This window comes from Panthera tigris, chromosome D2 (genome assembly GCF_018350195.1).
Source record: "Panthera tigris isolate Pti1 chromosome D2, P.tigris_Pti1_mat1.1, whole genome shotgun sequence".
Lineage (NCBI taxonomy): Eukaryota > Metazoa > Chordata > Mammalia > Carnivora > Felidae > Panthera > Panthera tigris.
In genome coordinates, this window is record NC_056670.1 from 42,287,790 (window position 1) to 42,305,111 (window position 17,322).

Here is a 17,322-nt window from a genome sequence, read left to right on the forward strand (position 1 = left end):
CTGACAGCTGAGTCTGGAGCCTGCTTCAGATTCTGTGTCTCCCTCGCTCTCTTCCCCTCCCCCACTCACTCTCTGTCTTTCTCTCTCTCTCTCTCTCTCTCTCCCAAAAATAAGCATTAAAAAAAAAAACTAAAAAAATTGCGTTAAAAAAAAGTTATGACTGATACTGTTGGTTCTATTCATTCTGCCAAAATCATCCTAAATTGCTGGTTTAATTTGGTATTTGTTGTTTTTCTCATTCCTTGTAGTGTCAAGTCTAAACTCCTTTGTGAAGTGTTGTCATCTTATACTGATCTGTCTGGTTGCCTTTTTTCCCCCCCTTAATGTTTATTTGTTTATTTATTTTGAAAGAGAGAGCGCACGTGTGCATGTGGGGGAGGGGCAGATAGGGAGAGAGAGAGAATCCCACGCAGGCTCCACGCTGAGCACAGAGCCCAATGTGGGGCTTGATCTCATGACCGTGAGATCATGACCTGAGCCCAAATAAAGAGTTGGACGCTTAACCGACTGAGCCACCCAGACATCTTGCCTGATTGCTTTTAATCTACTACTACTTATTTTAAATATACGTGATACTTCATTATCTCTCTTATCACCTCTTTTAGGTTTCTGGCACTAAGTAAGGGCTTAATATATACTTGTTGAAATGTGTGTTAATGATTTAATTTGAGATAAACAGAAAACTTAAAGTTACCATTTAATACTATTCAGTCCTTTTCCTTTTACATTGTGACATAACCTATTTACAAAGTAAGTTTCTAAGGTACCACGTGTCATAATAGCAAGGTGCAAGGAACTAAAAATGTGACATTAGCATGGATGTCATAGTGGAGGGACAGCTTTCAGAAAGTTGAGACCGTCTTAATATAGGTAAATGAAAACCTCAAACTGATATTGATACATTCAGCTATGCTGTGGTACAGAATACAGAACTTGAACACATAGAAGGATCTAATCCAACTCAGTTATTTTTTTGTTTTGTTTTGTTTTGTTTTTTACAGATAAGGGGAAAAAATAAGATGAAACTAAATTTTGTTTAATTAATTTTTTCCCCCAAACTAGTGAATCTTCTACATGCATTTGATTATTATTATAGGTTCTTTTGGCCTGTTAATGTAACTTTTATGTATGAAAAAAAGTTTAAATTTATCAAATATAACTGGTAACCCTTTAAACATAATATTTTTCTTCACTCTATATATTTTATTATAGACTATTATAATAGGAAGTTTAATTTAGTAATTATTTACTTAGCTTCTACTGTAGTTCCAGGCATACTGTTAAGTGCTGAAGATACTGATATGGATAAGGTTGTCTTTGTTCTTGATGAATACAAAGACTAGTATGGTTGGCAGATATACTATAAATAAATTATCATAGTGTAATTTTATGCATTATATGGTTAGTATGCATGTGGTCTCAAAATAATGCAGAAGGGAGGTTTAACTGTGTGTGTGTGTGTGTGTGTGTGTGTGTGTGTGTGTGTTCAGAAGGTTTCGAAGAGGAAGTGACATCTGAGTTGTTTCAAAAAATGAATACAAAGTTAACCAATTGGCCAAGGAAGAGAGAGGATGAGCATTCATTTTAGGCATAGGAAACAGCATAATAAACTCCATTTTATGTAATATGCAGTAAGTCTGATACTCAGCCATTATTGGCACTCACTGATGCACTGGAAATGGACTGGTTTAAAGAAAGAAAATTGAATCTCAAAGAAGGAAATTCAGACCACTGAAGGATTTGGGATCATTAAATACATTCATCTTTCCATCATCCAACAAGAGTACTACACTAAATCACCAATGCATTTTGGCATTTCAATTTATTAAACATTGTTATGATTTTGTTAAATCAACATTTGTTAAGTAGAGCCCCCAGGATGCTGGATAGTGAGCAGAGATAGAGAAGTTTATTACTCACAGGCCTTGGAAGAAGTATATCCCGTTCCCAAGGGGCCACACAGGAAGGTTAAAGGCAAGATACAAACAGAAAGAGTGATGATCTAGGTATGCCTTTTTAGGGTATGTGGGTGGAGTGTTTTGGGGTTCCTAGGCCAAGGTGGATTGTCCAGTCAGACTATAAAGAGCAAGGGTTTTGGTAAGCTTCACAGCAATTTTACCTGAGGGCCCCCAGGGGAAGGTGTTGAAGGCAAGGTACTTACATTTACTTGTAACTGTGGGCTGTCATCTAGGGCTTACATTTGCGCAAGGGATTAGTGTCAATTTCAGACCCTCTCAGGCACCTTAGCCAAAAAATGCATGCTGAGGCAGCAATGTGATGGAGTAGCTCAGCTAAACTTTCAACAAACATACATGTTAACTGAAATCTGCCACCCACCATTATAACCAATGTGGCTAAAATTATTCATCTAAAACCTGTAAAGGCTAAAGTAAATTTAAAAAAGGTTTAAGTCAAGTCAAGCAGAACTTGACTTGGACTTTTTGCTGAAGTCCACAACGTATTACAAGGCTGGCAGGGCAGAGAAAGTTTACCTACATTGACTGGAAGTTCCATACAAGATCACACACTGACTCTTCTCTCCTTCCTTTTCAGCTGCTATTGTGCTTATGTGTTGGGCTTTCTCTCTTTCAGCCCACTGGGAAGTACTGCAGAAAGGAGGGAACAGATACTTATACTATAAACTTTGCAAGCAATAGGAATAGAGTTGGATTTAAAACAGAAGAAGCAAATAAGTCTAATTACAAAATTTAAAGAGACAATGTACTGTATTTGCTTTCTCTTGCTGTTGTAACAAATTAGCACAAACCTAATGTCTTAAAACAACACTCGTTTATTATAGTTCTGTAGGTTAGAAGTCAGACACAGGTCTCAGTGGGATGAAATCAAGGTGTCAGCAGGGCTGTATTCATTTTGGAGACTCTAGGGAAGAATCCATTTCTTTACCTTTTCCAGTTTTAAGCAGCTGCCCTTGAATCATGCCCTCCTCCCTTCCTCCATCTTTAAAGCCAGCAACGCTGCATCTCTTTGACCATTCTTCCTCTGCCTCTCTCCTGCCTCTCTCTTGTACTCTAAGGAGTGATTACACTGGACCCACCTCGATAATCCAGGATAAAATCCCTATTTTAAGGTCAGCTGATTGGCAGTCATAATTCCCCTGGCAACCTTAATTCCTCTTTTGCCGTGTAACCTAACCTATTCACAGGTATTATTCCAGGCATTATTTTCTTTATCAAGAAGATACTTCATTTCTCTGGAATTTCTATTTTTGTTGCAGTAGAATTCTTCAAGTATGTTGTGACAATCATAATTTCAGCATGGAGATCTCAAAATGAAACAGTGAGTAGTCCTTTCTTCCTCTGGAGCTCTTAGATTTGGAAATTTATATACTGTGTTTATTTTTTTAAGGTATTCCTGGGTATTAAAATGTGTTTATGTTTGTTCCTGGGAAGAATGGAGGAAAATCTAAGATCATCATTTCATGAGAGCAAAAGAGAAATAGCGAGCTATAGTTGAAGTCTTCTCTTTTTATTTACATAATTCACAGAGAATACAATGATGAACAGTTATTTATTTATTTAAGCATAGGGTATTCTTTGTAAAGAATTTATGTAGACATGTTAATAGAGTTCTGTTCTCTTGGTCTGGGAACCATCTCTATAGTAAGGAAATTTCTTCTGTAAAATGAATGCATTGTAGGGATATTTTATAAGCTTATTTAAACTTGGTCACTCTCATCGCATCTGGCCATTTATTTGAGTTTTCTTTACAGTTAGACTAACTGCCTTAGCTTTATTTCAGGAAGAGTCTTGTAGCAAAACTACATCTGAAATTTCTCTGAGCAGGGATTTTTCAATGTCATGATGGAAGTGAGAGACAAGGAAGAACACTGATTAGAAGTTACTGGGGCACCTGGATGGTTCAGTCTGTTGAGCGTTCAACTTCAGCTCAGGTTGCATCTGACTCTGTGCTGACAGCTTAGAGCCTGGAGCCAGCTTTGGATTCTGTTATCTCCCTCTCTCTGCCCCTCCCTAGCTCGCACTCTGTCTCTCCGTCTCTCTCTCTCAAAAATAAACATTAAAAAAAAAAGTTACTGGAGCAGAATGTTAGTCTGGGTTTATTTTCACTCACTAAATATGTTTGGGTCTCTGCAAGATAATAATTATAAACAAGAATTTTTGAAGCATTCTTAAATGAGGAGTTTGATCCATTATCCTTTTCAAATCTGAATTTTTTTTTATCACCTCCATTGTTTCTGTGCCCTTTTCCTAGAGTTCGAATGATTGGTTATTATATGTCACATGAGTTTATGCGCTTTTCTCTATTTTCCTATTTCTGTTCATTTTTTAATTTTTTTAACCTTTTTTTTTTCCTGGAGTCTGTTTTCTGGCCCTCTTTTTTTCTTATGTTTATTTATTTATTTTGAGAGAGAGAGAGGGAGAAGAAGAGAGAGGGAAAAAGAGAATTCCAAGTAGCCTCTGCGCTGTCAACTCAGAGCCAACACAAGGCTCAAACTCACAAACCGTGAGATCATGACCTGAGCTGAAATTAAGAATCAGATGTTTAACTGACTGAGTCACCCAGGCACCCCTGGCCCTTACTGTTTCTAGATCAGGCAATTACTTAATTTTTTATAAAAAATTTCAGACATACTCAAACCTGGTGAGAAGAGTAAGGGGGCTCACTATATCAGTTATTCAACTTAAAGAATGTTCAAAATCATGGCCTTTTCCCATTTATAACCCTATTCATCCACTCCTCTCCTCCAAATGGGCTTAATTTAAGTGAGTCTTAGACATCATCATGATTTATGTGATTTATGTGATATAATATAAAATTATATGAATATAATTTTTAGAATGGTATTAACATATATGTAAGTGTATACTTGTATATTTATGTGTAGATGTGTAGATATTTCTGTATTACTAATTAGTTATTTCTGAATGTTTTACTAAGATAAGTATTCTTGTTCAGACATAGCTAAATTTCACTATTCTTCCTCTAAAAAAATGAACAATCACTTCTTATGATTAAAATCCCAGTAAATGTTCAGTCTTTGGTAAACTTGAGTTGTAGATTTAAAAATTATTGCAAAGATAATATAGAGAGTTCCTGTATATCCTACATCCAGTTTCCTCTATTATTAGCAAATCACTATATTATTAGTATATTTGTCATATTAATGAACCAATATTTATATCTTATTATTTAGAGTCCATATTATTTAGATATTCTCAGTTTTCCCCTTCTTTTTCTGTTCTAGAATTCTGTCCAGGATACTGTCTTACAATTAGCAGTCCTGTCTCCTTAGACTCCTCTAGGTTGTGACAGTGTCTCAGACTTTCCTTGTTTTTGATGGCCTGGACAGTTTTGAGGAATACTACTAGGCAAATGTTTTGTAGAATGTTTCCCAAATGGGATTTGTCTCATGTTTTCCTTATGATTAGACTGGGGAAATACGTTTTTGGACAAAAGGCCACAGAGTTAAAAAGTGCATTCTTATCATATCATTGCAAAGATGCATACTGTCAATGTAACTTAACCATTGTTGCTGTTGACCATGATTACCTGACTTGAGATAGTGTTTTTCAGGTTTATCCACAGTAAAGTTGTTCTTTTCTTCTCTCTTTCCATAGTGTAGTCTTTGGGAAACATCACTTTGGGCAGTCTACACTTATGGAGTAGCTAGTTATGCTCTACCTCCGTAAGGGTGGAGTATGTCTGTGTAAATTATTTGGATTTCTACTGCAAGATGGAAAGGGATTTGTCTTTTCTTCCTCATGTATTTGTTTATTTATTTAGTCATTTCTTTATATCAGTGTGGGCTTATATATTTTATACTTTTGGTTCTAATTCATACCCCTATCATTGTATTTTTTGTTATTTTGTTTTGAGTACCTTTTTTTGTTTGTTTGTTTTAAGTTTTCTAGCACTACAAGATGCCCCAACCTCATCTTGTATATTTCCTGCCTCAGTCTTAGAATCAGCCCTTTTCTCCAAAGAGCCTTCGTTTCTAATTGGAGAATTGTATTAGAAACCAAAATTTGCATGTGAGGTGTGTGGCAACCAGGGTTTTGGTTCTGGATTTTGTCAGCTGAAAGCGGAGATGTGTGTGTGTGTGTACTAACCTGTGTATATACACCTATCTATAAATATTTCTGTATGTTAACATTCGTATTTTGAGCTAAATATGAGTTCACAAATTGATATGTCCAATTCTAACCTATTACCTTGTGCATAATTCTTGCTTCTACCCCTTGTTTGTTTGTAACCCCCACTCCAACAGGGAGAAAGGTGCTTACCATCAGCCATCCATGTATGTAATTGTTCAGTTCCAGTACACATATATAGTCCTATCAGATTGTCACTTTGTACTCTGACAGGAAACACCTTTATTAACTAGTGCTTATGGAATTTCTTAGCTTTTAGTCTTAAGACTCCTTTCATTTCTGAAGTTACTTAGGTCAACCTTATACCACTCATCCCTTTCAGTGAGGTGGTTTCATATATTTGTAATACATTTAGACTTCTGTCACATTCTGCACTCCCTCCAGGGACCCTTATTTCCTAAAATATTTTTTAAATTTGCATACATTAAGGTTTACTCCTTGTGCTGTAAAGTTCAGTGGATTTTGACATGCTTATGTTTTGTGTTCACCATTACAGTATCATAAAGAATACTTTCACCATCCTAAAAATATTCCCTACACTTCATCTATTTATCCCTCTCCCCAGTGAACCACTGGCAAACACTGATATATCTCTATAGTTTTGCCTTTTTAAGAATGTCATGTAATTGAAATCATACAGTGTATATAGCTTTTTCATACTGGCTTCTTTCATTTAGCAATATGCATTAGAGATTCATCCATGTCTTTTTTGTGACTTGATACCTCATTTTTAATTTATTTTTTATTAAAAAAAATTTTTTTTTAATGTTGACTTATTTTTGAGAGAGGGAGACAGAGCATGAGAGGGGGAGGGGCAGAGAGAAAGGAAGACACAATCTGAAGCAGGCTCCAGGCTGAGCTGTCAGCGCAGAGCCCGGTGTGGGACTTGAACTCATGGACTGTGAGATCTTGACCTGAGCCGAAGTTGGACGCTTAATCGACTGAGCCACCCAGGCGCCCCAGATACCTCATTTTTTAAATTGATAAATAGTATTACATTGCATGGATTTACCACAGTTTGTTTATCCATCCATTTATCAAAGGAAATCTTGGTTGCTTCCAATTTTGGGTCATTATCAATAAGGCTGCCATAAATATCCACATGCAGGTATTTCTGTGGACAGATGTCATTGTTGTTGTTGTTGTTTTTAATTATTTTGGGAAATACCAAAGAGTGCAGTTGCTTGATCATATGGTAAGGTTATGTTTAGCCTTGTAGGAAACTGCCATACTGTTTTGTAAAGTAACTACAATTTTGCATCCCCACTAGCAGTGAGTGAGAGTTCCAGTTGCTCTTCATTCTCACCAGCAGTTGATATTGTCAGTGTTTTGGATTTTAGGCATTTTAATAGGTGTACAATGGTATCTCATTGTTGTTTTAAATTTGCGATTCCCTAATGACAAATAATGCTGAACATCTTTTCATATGCTTATTTGTCATCTGTATATCTTGGGTGAAATGTCAGTTTAGATCTGTTGCCCATTTTTTTTTAATTGATATGTTTTCTTGTTGAGTTTTAAGTGTTCTCTGTATATATTGGATATAAATCTTTTATCAGATATGTGTTTTACAAATATTTTCTCCTAGTCTATGCCTTGTTTTTTCATTCTCTTAAAAGCATCTTTCACAGAGCAGAAGTTTTAATAAATTCCAAATTATCAATGTTTTCTTTCACAGATAATGCTATTCATAGTATAGTTAAAAAAATCATTAAACCCACGGTCATGTAGGTTTTCTACTTTGTTTACTTCAAAAAGTTTTATAGTCTTGTATTTTACATTTTGGTCTATGATCCATTTTGAGTTAATTTTTGTATATACTTGTATTTGTGTTAATTTTTTTGCATATAATTTTGTCTAAGAGTTGCAGCACTATTTGTTGGAAAGACTATCCTTTCTATATTGAATTGCCTTTTCTCCTTTGTCAGAATCAGTTGAGTATATTTGTGTTGATCTACTTCTGAGCTTTGTTCTGTTCTATTGATCTATGTGTCTATTTAGCCAATAACATGCTGTGTTGTTGTCTTGTTTTGTCTTATAGTAAGTCCTGTGTTGTATAACAAAGAATTCAGCTGGCTTTGGTATCTAGTGTGTGCATGAGAACATCTCCATCTCTGGAATTTCTGAAGTGATGGGAGTGTTTTTGTTCACAGTGACCTTAATAGTTAATGCTAATGAGATGACTCAGGATGGGGAGAAAGAACAACCAAACCTGTGATTTATAGAGTTGGGGCATTGAGCCATATGATATTAGTCTGACCTCTGGGGAACAGAGGAAGTGGGATGGAGATTGAGTTCAGTATATAGCCAATGATTTGATCAATTGCCTATGTAAGGATACTCCAATAAAATCTCTAGACACTGAATCACAGATGAGCATCCCTGGTTAACAGTACTCTGTGCATATTGCTACTCATCACTATACCAAGGAGGTGACCTATTTTGATTCCACAGAGAGAGAATACAGAAGCTTTGCATTTGGGGTAATCCTAGACTTGCCCTCTGTATCTGTTCTTTTAGCCGGTCATGATTAATATACTTTTTGCCATAACAAAATTGTAATTGTAAACTATATTGCCCTCCTGAGTTTTGTGAGTTGTTCTAATGAATTATTGAACCCGAGGGAGGGAGTAGCAGGAACCTCTGGATTTGTTTAGGGCCTAGGAGCCCCTGAATTTTAGCTGGTGGTATCTGAATTAAGGTCAGTCTTTGGAAGGCTCTACTTTTAACCTTTGGAGTTTGTTTTAACTCTGGATAGTTAGCATGAAAGGTCACTGCAGTTTGTGTCATAAAAAGTGAAATTTGCTATATCAACCCTGACTGACTGCAACAGGTGGTTTGAGAAGAGAAGGGATGAGGGGGCAAAGGGGTAATGAATTTTTAATTTTGGGATTGCTGTATATTCACTCATGATATGAAAGTGCACCTATACTGTGATCCATAAGTAAAAGTATGGAATAGAATTTAGAAGTGTTGGTGGATTCAACTCCCAATGAGATGGCTCACTGGATATATACATGAGAAACCACCTAAATATACAATTCCTTGATTATTGTTATGTGCATAGCTAAAATGAAAGTAATATAGAGTTCTGGAGTGGATTTTGATACTGAGCCAAGCTTAGATTTCAGTCAGTCTGAACTACAACCCAATAGTCTTAAAGCCACCAGCAATGGGAAAGATTATTCTGGGACAACAGAGAGTATTATTATGACCTCTGGTTACTAGGAAGATAGTCCAGTTGGAAGGAAGGCAAAACCAAGAAACTTCTGACACCAGGGGTTATAGTGCCAAGGAGTTGTCTCATGTTATGAATGTGTACATCATTAGTTTCTTGAAGAACTTTTACTGAAATGGATTGTAAGAGTGACTAATTTAGGGTCAATATCTTTGGTTTTGAATGCTGCAGACTGGAAGAGAGTGTTTGGTTGACACAGAATGCACAGCTCACTATGTAACAGTCACAAATGGCTATAATGCAGTGGGAACAGGTAGCCTGGTGGACTGGATAAAAGCTGCTGTAAAGTTTGTTTCCTGAGAAGAGAAAGTATCTTTCTTCTATAAACGTGTAGTGGAAAGCCCCAGATGAAGTGGCTATATACCTTTTAGCAAGCCATACTGGAGAGGGTTTATGGTCATTGGGATAGTCATCTATGGAATATGCCCCTTAACCAGATCATGATAACTGCTGTGATTAAGGAGGCCCCTTTTATTTTTTTTATTTTTCATTTCTTTTTATTTGAGAGAGAGAGAGAGAGAGAGAGAGAGCGCCAGAGAGAGAAGCAGAGGGAAAGAGAAACAGAATCTGTTTTTTTTTTTTTAATAAAATTTATTGTCAAGTTAGCTAACATACAGTGTATACAGTGTGCTCTTCGCTTTGGGAGTAGATTCCCATGATTCATCACTTACATGCAACATCCAGTGCTCCTCCCAAGAAGTGCCCTCCTCAGTGCCCATCACCCATTTCCCCCTCCCTCCCATCGCCCTCTCCCCATCTACCCTCAGTTTGTTCTCTGTATTTAAGAGTCTCTTATGGTTTGCCTCTCTTTGTGTTTGAAACTATTTTTCCCCTTTTCTTTCCCCCATGGTCTTCTGTTAAGTTTCTCAAATTCCACATATGAGTGAGAACATATGATGTCTCTTTCTCTGACTGACTTATTTCATTTAGCATAATACCCTCCAGTTCCATCCATGTTGTTGCAAATGGCAAGATTTCATTCTTCCTCATTGCCAAGGAGTATTCCATTGTATATATATACCACATCTTTATCCATTCATCAGTTGATGAACATTTGGGCTCTTTCCATAATTTGGCTATTGTTGATAGCGCTGCTGTAAACATTGGGGTACATGTGCCCCTATGCATCAGCACTCCTGTACCCTTTGGATAAATTTCTAGTAGTGCAATTACTAGGTCACAGGGTAATTCTATTTTTAATTTTTTGAAGAACCTCCACACTGGAGAAAGAGAATCTTTTCTTTTTTTAATTTTTTTTAATGTTTATTTATTTTTGAGACAGAGTCAGAGCATGAGCAGGGTAGGGGCAGAGAGAGAGGGAGATGCAGAATCCAAAGCAGGCTCCAGGCTCCGAGTTGTCAGCACAGAGCCTGATGCAGAACTTGAACCCACAAACTGTGAGATCATGACCGGAGCTAAAGTCGGTTGCCTAACTGACTGAGCCACCCAGGTGTCTCTGGAGAAAGAATCTTAAGCAAGTTTCATGTTCAGTGTGGAGCCCAGTGCAGGGCTCAGTCCTACCCCCCTGGTATCACAAGCTGACCTGAAATCAAGAGTCGGCACACTGAACCAGCTGAGCCACCTAGGTGCCCAGGGGGGCCCTTTTAAATGGGTACCCCATGTAACCATGCTGTAAAACCAAGCAACTGTTCAAAAAACTTTGTCATATTTACTGTTTCAGTTTCCCTTAGAGGTATTAAAGATGTTTAAGAAAAAATAGAATCATTAACAAGATAAAGGAGAAAGACAGAAGGGGAGTACCTAGGGACTTGTTCTTTCAGGGCTCAATGTTTATTAGACATGGGATGAATGTATTGAACATTAATGAGGTTGAAGCAGAGGTATTAATATAGGGCTATTGAAGATTGAGTGTACCAATGGGAGCTAGTGCTGGCTCCACAACCTTACAGGGCCCCTATGACTCCACCCTATTTATCCCAGTTTGGAGGAGTTTAAAAGGTGAAAGGCAAAGATGGAAATGAGAAAGCTGACCTGGAATCACCTGACACTGTGATCTGGTAGATAAGTCAAAATGAAGATTGAAGAAGGATCAAGGTCTCTTGGCTCTTACTTCTTCCCCTCTGAGGACCTAAGGCCTTAACGTATGCCAGTGGGTAAAATGGTGACTGGGTGTAAACGAGACCTTTCTGAGACTCCTTACCACAGGAACCCCCAGGTTTTGGTATCAAAACCTGTTGATGATGTCCTAACTAGGGCTACTTTTAGACTGAGAGAATATAGTTATGTTTATGGATTGATGGGATTAAAATAAAAGTTCAGATGAAAACTGGAATGTTTAAATAGGCTTTATGTGAAATGATTGGTTTCCTTTACCTGAATGTTTTATGGAGAATAATATTATGCCTTACCTAGTATGGTAAAACCAGAACTGCTTGGTGATGTCTTAATGTAGGGAATGCAATGGTTGATGGGATTATCTTGTTCTATGAAGGTTTCTGAATAATAATACTACCATAGAAAATATAATTACTAAAAACAGCTTGAGGGTTTTTGTTTCTTTTTTTTTTCTACTTGAAATAGTTTCTCCCTGAATGGTTATTCCATGAACTTGATATATAGTTGGTTTTGTGTGTATAATTTTACTTTTGATTTTTAGGGATTCATTTAAACATTGTTTGTAATAATAAGATTGGAAACCACCCAAATATCCAAGCGATATCTATATTTCATAAGAATATAATATTACTGAGGCTAAGCAGGGAAAGAAATATGAATATATCTATTCTAGTTTAAAAAATTTTTATGTATTTTTTGTTACTCAAATGCTTTTAGAAAAAGTAAGCAAATATGGATATATTCACCTTACGGCTGAATCATTTTACAAACCACTAGCAATGTATAAGTCTTTAGGTTTTCTGTATCCTTGATAACAGTTTTGTTTTTTTCATTTAATTTTTTTTAACCTTAATTTTTTTTTTTTTTTAAATACAGCCATCCTACTAGGTGTTAAATGATATTTTATTTGGCTTTGATTTACATTTCCCAAATGAATAGTGATGTTGTTCATTTTTCTTGTGCTTCCTGGCTATTTGTATATCTTTTTCAGAGAAATGTCTATTCAGTCCTTTACCCCTTTTTTAAAATTTTGGTTTGTATTTTCATACATTTTGGATACTAGACACTTATCAGACACATGATTTGCAAACATTTTCTCCTATTCTGTAGGTTGTCTTTCTACTTTGTTGATAATATCCTATGATCCACAATTTTGATGAAGTGCAAATTTAATTTTGATGAAGTCCAATTTATATTTTCTTTCATTATGCTCTTGATGTAGTATCTCGTTTTTAATGTTTATTTTGAGAGAAAGAGAGAGAAAGCACGAGTGGAGAAGGGGCAGAGAGCGAGAGGGAGAGAGAATCCCAAGCAGGCTCCATGCCATCAGCACAGAGCCTGACTTGGAGCTAAGTCTAATGAACCATGAGATCATGATCTGAGCCAAGATCAAGAGTTGGGCGTTTAACTGATTGAACCACTCAGGCACCCCTCTTCATGTCATATCTTAAGAATTCATTGCAACATCTAAAGTTATGGAGATTTAACTCTGTGTTTTCCTCTGAAGTTTTATGGTTTTAGTTCTTATGTTTAGATTGTTGATCCATTTAGTTTTTCTCTGCAGTTCTATGGTGTGAAGAAATGGTCCAACTTCATTCTTTTGCATGTGGATATTCAACTCTCTCAGCACCATTTGTTGAAGGATGATTCTCTCCTTATTGAGTGCATATTGTCACCCTTGTCAAAAATTAGTTGGCCAGAGGTGTATACATTTATTTCTGTTCTCTCAGTTCTGTTCTTTTGATCTGTATCTCTCTCATTTTGTCAGTAACACACTGTTTTGAATACTGTAGTAATCTGTAATTACATGTTTTGATTACTCTATCATAATGATGTTTTTTTTTTTCAAAAAAATTTTTTTTTTAACATTTACTTTTGAGACAAAGAGAGACAGCATGAATGGGGGAGGGGCAGAGAGAGAGGGAGACACAGAATCTGAAGCAGGCTCCAGGCTCCGAGCCATCAGCCCAGAGGCCGACGTGGGGCTCGAACTCACGGACCGCGAGATCGTGACCCGAGCTGAAGTCGGATGCTTAACTGACTGAGCCACCCAGGCGCCCCATGATAAGTTTTGAAATCAGGAAGTATGAGTCTTCCAAACTTGTACTTTTTTAATACTGTTCTGGTATTTGGGACCCTTCACATTTTCATTTGAATTTTAGAATCAGTTTTTCCATTTCTTCAACAAAGACCATTAGAATTTTAAAAGAGATGCCATTGAAAATATAGATTGCTTTGGGTAGTAGCCATCTTAACAACATAATTCTTATAATTTATGAGGACAAAATGTCTTTTCATTTATCTAGAGGTCTTTTTCAGCATGTAAGTCTTTTACCTCCTTGGTTAAATTTATTCTAGGCTTTTTGTTTTTGGATGCCATGGTTAATATTGTTTTTTTAATTTTTTTTTTTGGATTGTTCCTTTTGGTGTATAGGAAAAAAAATAACTGATTTTTCAGTGTTGACTTTGTACTCTGCAACTTTGCTGAATTTATTATTAGCTCTAGTAATTCGTGGATTCTTTGGGATGATATATGTATATATGTATCTATGTATATATGTATATATATGATCATATATGTGTATACATATATATGTGTATATACATATATATGTGTGTATACATGTGTATACATATATATGTATATGTATACACATATATGTATATATATGATCATGTATAAATAAAATCGTCATCCTTGAAAAGAGATAGTTTTACTTCTCTTCCAATTCAGATGCCTTTTTATTTAATTTTCTTGGATAATTGTTGACTAGCATTGGTGAAAGCATGCATCCTCGTATTGCTTCTGATTTTAGGGAAAAAACTTTTCAGTCTTTCACTACTGAGTATGTTAAGTATGTGTTTTTTTCTTTTTTTTTTATATAGGCCTTTTATAATGTTGAGAAAGTTCCATTACATTTCCATATTTCTGAATGTTTTTGTTATGAAAGAATGATCAGTTTTGTTGAATGTTATTTCTGTATTAATTGAAGTGCTGTGTTTTTTTTGTTCTATTAATGTGGTGTATTACATTGATTTTCATATGTGGAACTGTGCTTATATTCCTAGGGTAAATCCCAGTTATATAATCCTTTTGATATGCTGATTGGTTGAATTTATTAGTATATATTCTAGTACATGTGGATATTTTTATATCCATAGTGCAAGGATATTTGAATTTTTTTTTTTCTTGTAGTGTTTTTGTCTGGCATTTGTATCAGGGTAGTATATATATATAAATATTATATTATTAAATATTATATATTATATAAAATATATTATAAATATATTAAATTATAAATATATAATTATTTTATTATATATTAAATTATAAATAAATAATATTAAATATAGAGAACAAATAAATATATATTATATGCAATATAATATATAATATAAATATATAATATATATATATATTAATGTTTATTTTTGAGAGAGAGAGACAGAGCACAAACAGGGGAGGGGCAGAGGGAGAGGGAGACACAGAATCCAAAGCAGGGTCTAGGCTCTGAGCTGTCAGCACAGACCCCAACGAGGTGCTTGAACTTGTGAACTGCAAGATCATGACCTGAGTGGAAGTTGACCCTCAACTGACCAAGCCACCCAGGCACTCCTACTTTTTGAAATTAATTGATTTTTTTTTTGAAGTATACATTTTTGATTCTCTTCTAATTTTTAAAATGTGTGTATCTGGGAAAGGACCCAAGTAAATAAGATCATGAATGAAAGAGGAGAGATCACAATGAACACCACAGAAATACAAACAATAAGAGAATTATGAGCAATTATATGCCAACAGATTGGGCAATCTGGAAGAAATGGATAAATTTTTAGAAACATATTGAACTACCAAAACCGAAACAGGATGAAATAGAAAATTTGGACAGACCCATAACGAGTAAAGAAATTGAATCAATAATTAAAAATCACCCAACAAACGAGTCCAGGGCTGGATGGCTTCCCAGGGGAATTCTACCAAATATTTAAAGAAGAGTTCGGGGCGCCTGGGTGGCGCAGTCGGTTAAGCGTCCGACTTCAGCCGGGTCACGATCTCGCCGTCCGTGAGTTCGAGCCCCGCGTCAGGCTCTGGGCTGATGGCTCGGAGCCTGGAGCCTGTTTCCGATTCTGTGTCTCCCTCTCTCTCTGCCCCTCCCCCGTTCATGCTCTGTCTCTCTCTGTCCCAAAAATAAATAAAAAAATGTTGAAAAAAAAAAAAAATAAAGAAGAGTTAATACTTAGTCTTTTGAAGCTGTTCCAAAAAATAGAAATGGAAGGAAGACTTCCAAACTCACTCTACAAGTCCAGCATTACCTTGATTCCAAAACCAGACAAAGACCCCACTAAAAAGAATTACAGACCAACTTCCCTGATGCACATGGATGCAGAAATGTGTGTATCTAAAATATTTCTTTGGTTACCTAGGAATTATAATGAAAATCCTAAATTTATAACAATCTAGTTTGAATTGATACAAATTTAGCTTCAATAGTATGTAAAAACTCAGCTCCTATATAATTTTGTTCCCTTTTTATTTATGTTATTGTCACAGGTTATATCTTAATACATTGTATAACCGTTAACATGGATTTATAATTCTTATTTATATAGGGCCTGAATGACCCCCTTACCATTTTTTGGTAAGGCAGTTATACTAGTTACAAACTCATTTTCTTTGTTTTGTTTTCTCCTTTTGTTTTTATTTTGTAATCTCTGAAGTTCTCCTTCATTTTTGAAGGATAGTTTTCTTGGATGAGAATTCTTGTTTGAGTTTTCTTTCAGCACTTTCAGAATGTTATCCCATTGGCTTCTGCCCTCCATGCTTTGTGGTGAGAACTTGACACTTAATTTTACTGTGGATTTCTTGCATATAATGCAAGGTGCTTTACAGATTTTAACTTTGTCTTTGTCTTTTGACAAATTGAATATAATGTGCCTTGGTGTGCTATCTGCTTTTATTCTTTTTGTAATTCAATTTGCTTCCTCAGAGTGTAAATTCTTGTCTTTTTTTAAATTTGAGAAGTTTTTGGCCATTATTTTTTCAGATATGTTTTCTGCCTGTTTTTCATTTTCTTCTCCTTCTGAAGTTCTTACCATGCATATGTTGGAATGCCTGACTGTATGTATCTTCAGAAATCTCTCAATCTTTTTATTTGTATTCATTTTTTTTCTTTCTTTTACTTAGCCTGAATAATTGCAATGGACAGAACTTCAGTTTTGTTGATTTTTTTGTCTCCCTGCTCAAATCTGCTATTGAAACTCTCTAGTGATTTTTTGTTCTTTTTTTTTTCATGAGGACTAAATGAAATAATTTATTTGAAATGATTACCACAATACCTGGCATCAAGTAGGTATGCAAAAAATGTAAGTTTACAATTGTATAATCTCTTCATTCTTAACAGTTGTCAGTTAATTCTACTTTCTTAATTTTTAATTGTGGTAAAAAAATTACATAAAATTGATCATTTCAGCTATTTTATTTTATTTTATTTTATTTTATTTATTTTTTATTATTATTATTTTTTAACGTTTATTTATTTTTGAGACAGAGAGAGACAAAGCATGAACAGGGAAGGGTCAGAGAGAGGGAGTCACAGAATCTAAAACAGGCTCCAGGCTCTGAGCTGTCAGCACAGCGCCCGATGCGGGGCTCGAACTCACGGACCGCGAGATCGTGACCTGAGCCGAAGTCGGCTGCTTAACCAACTGAGCCACCCAGGTGCCCCTCAGCTATTTTAAAGTACAGTTCAGTAGCATTAACTACATTCATATTGTTGTGCAACAGATCTCTAGAACTTTTTTATCTTGCACAATTGAAACTGTATCCATTGAACAACAAGCTCTCCTTTCACTTCTCCCCTCCAGTCCCTGGTAACC

The 17,322-nt window shown here is 35.7% G+C and overlaps 1 protein-coding gene across 6 annotated transcripts in view; it reads left to right on the forward strand.

The window, feature by feature from the left end:
* Positions 1 to 17,322, forward strand: part of CCSER2 (coiled-coil serine rich protein 2) — a 189,099-nt gene that overhangs the window by 67,212 nt on the left and 104,565 nt on the right. Inside the window, exons 1-2 of one of the 6 annotated variants that reach the window (XM_007093133.3) lie at positions 818 to 870; positions 3,236 to 3,297. The exons of 3 other annotated variants lie outside the window; for them this stretch is intronic. The gene's annotated coding sequence lies outside the window, so the exon portion shown is untranslated. Of the gene's footprint in view, positions 1 to 790; positions 871 to 3,235; positions 3,298 to 17,322 lie in introns of those variants that run through there. 2 more of the 6 variants (XM_015542479.2, XM_007093134.3) reach the window with 2 other exon arrangements.